Here is a 2217-nt window from a genome sequence, read left to right as displayed (position 1 = left end):
CGCCTCCACCACTGAGCCATCTGGTGGCCCGCTGCGTCTGCACTGACCGCCTGAGCCGCGGGGCTTCGGAGCGCCTGGGACGAACGCCCAGGACGACACAGCATTACAGCTACTTGAATCGCCAAGAATGTCGACTTCCCTCCCTCTGGTTTTAGGTTAAAGTTATGATTGACAGATGAAATGTTTTTATCTCCCCCGAAACCTGTAGCATAGTTTTTTCTGAATTGTTGGGGCTCAGACCCCGGAGTCCTCGGAATCCGTGATTTTGATGAACCAGCTGAATTGTACTAATGTGAAATTTCCCTCCAAGTGCCCTTCTCATCGTAGCACACAGCTGGCCCAGGGTGGCGATGGGACTGCTAGCTCCCCGGGTCGTCTGCTCTCTGCGGACTTGAACTAAGGTCCCCGCCCTGTCAGCCTTCAGAGAGCAGCTCCCTCCTCGGAGCCCGGCTCGCTGGCGTCTCCACCGCCCTGGCTCTTACCAACACCTGGGGAAAGACTTTGTACATTCTTTTCATTTGGCGTTTCTTTACGTTTCTGGATTTTATTCTCAATATATTTTTGCTAAACTTGTTTCACAATTACCACCGACTGAATCGTGTATTTCCTGACGCGACCCTGAGTCCTCCCGGCCAAGGTGTGGCTTTGGCGGGTGCGGCCGCGTGGTGGCTTGGTGGTGACCCTCGGGGGAGGCCCTCTCTGGGGCTGAGCAGAGGCCAGGCTAGAGCTGGCACGCGGAGTCGTGGCCGCTTCCTCGCTCTGTGGGTCTGTTCGCAGAACACAGCTGTGCCGGTCAGATGTGCTCGGCCAGGGCACCACCTGCCGACCCCGGAGAAACTTCTGGAAAGTACTGCATTCTCTGCAAGATGCGATTCTTCTTCCTGGAGTCCCTCTCCACCCTGGGGCTCAGAACCCCCCCGAGAAGAGGGAGCATCCGCCAGGCACACGTGTGGCCGGAGCCTGCTGCCCCCGGCGTGGCGGGGCAGGAACACGCAGCGGGCGCGTTTCTGACGAAGGCCCATGCTCTGCAGGGTTCGCAGCTGGTCCCGCGTGGCTGGGGGGCCCTCTCTCCCCCGGGCCCTTCTCCACCCCCGGGTTTGTGACTAGAGCTGGGGTGGGCCTGTCAGGCTGAGACTGTGTGGCTCCCGGGGGCTGTGGGGTCCAGGCCTCCAGGCTGACCGGTGGTTTTCCTGGCTGGTCGCCCGGCCTTCGCTCGTGACCCCGGGCAGTCACCACAGAACCGAAAGGGAAGCCCAGAGCTTTGCCCCCGACCACGTCTGCACGTGGGGTTTCGTTCTCATGGAAACCACCTGCCCGACATGGGACTGCGGAGCGTTTTTCGTTCATAACTTTTAAATTGTCTTGAGAAAACCCTGGCTTGATTCAGATTTCCCTCCTACGTCCTGGCGGTGTCCGCGGTCGGGGCGGTGGCTGCAGCTGCCGTGGGCGTGGCGCAGGCAGAGGCCGCCATCCTTGCCTCCTGATGGGCGTCTCCGTCAGGGCCCAGACTTGGGTTTGCAGTGCACTTTGGGGAGCAGATTAACTTATTTCCACATTTGACAGCAGTAAAATCTTGTGATTGAGTCACTGATATTCCCAAGTTTTAAACCATCTTGAAGGAAATACTAGAAACATTATTTTCAATATGGCTGCCCTTTTCCCCAAAACTGTTAAGCGAATGAGCAGATAACACTACCTTTGAATGTTAGAAAACCATCGCTGGGTCAGGGCCGCAGCCGTTGGAGGACCTTCCCACTGGGGCCGCGGGGCTGTCTCCATGGGGGGCACTCGCCTCAGAGGTGGGGTTTCAGTTTTTCCAAACTTGTTCCAGCCCTTTTGTCATTAATGTGAAGCAGAAACAAAGTGAAAACGGCCCAGCCTCAGGATTCCTTGGTGTCAGGAGCCCATGCCCAGTGTGGTCACGGCTGCCCGGCTGGCACTGGCCCGAGAAGGTGGGCGCCTCACCAGCTGCAAGGCCCAGGAGCGTGTCCGCCTCAGCAGTGACCACCGGGGAGGCCAGCCTGGCCCCCAGCACGTGGAGGTCTGTCCGCTCGCTCTCCCTCCCTCCCGGGCCCCACTCTCAGGTCTGTGCTGACGCCTTTGAAGTATTGATCTTGGCGTAGAACCGTGTCCCGTCTTTCAGGACGACCTTGTCAGAAGCGGAAGGCAGGCCTGTTCCACGGAGTCAGTGCCGCGTTCTCAGTCCCAGGGGTGCGG

Source organism: Myotis lucifugus, unplaced genomic scaffold, assembly GCF_000147115.1.
Source record: "Myotis lucifugus unplaced genomic scaffold, Myoluc2.0 scaffold_1839, whole genome shotgun sequence".
In the NCBI taxonomy this organism is placed as follows: domain Eukaryota; kingdom Metazoa; phylum Chordata; class Mammalia; order Chiroptera; family Vespertilionidae; genus Myotis; species Myotis lucifugus.
Note: the sequence above shows the minus strand (reverse complement) of the source record.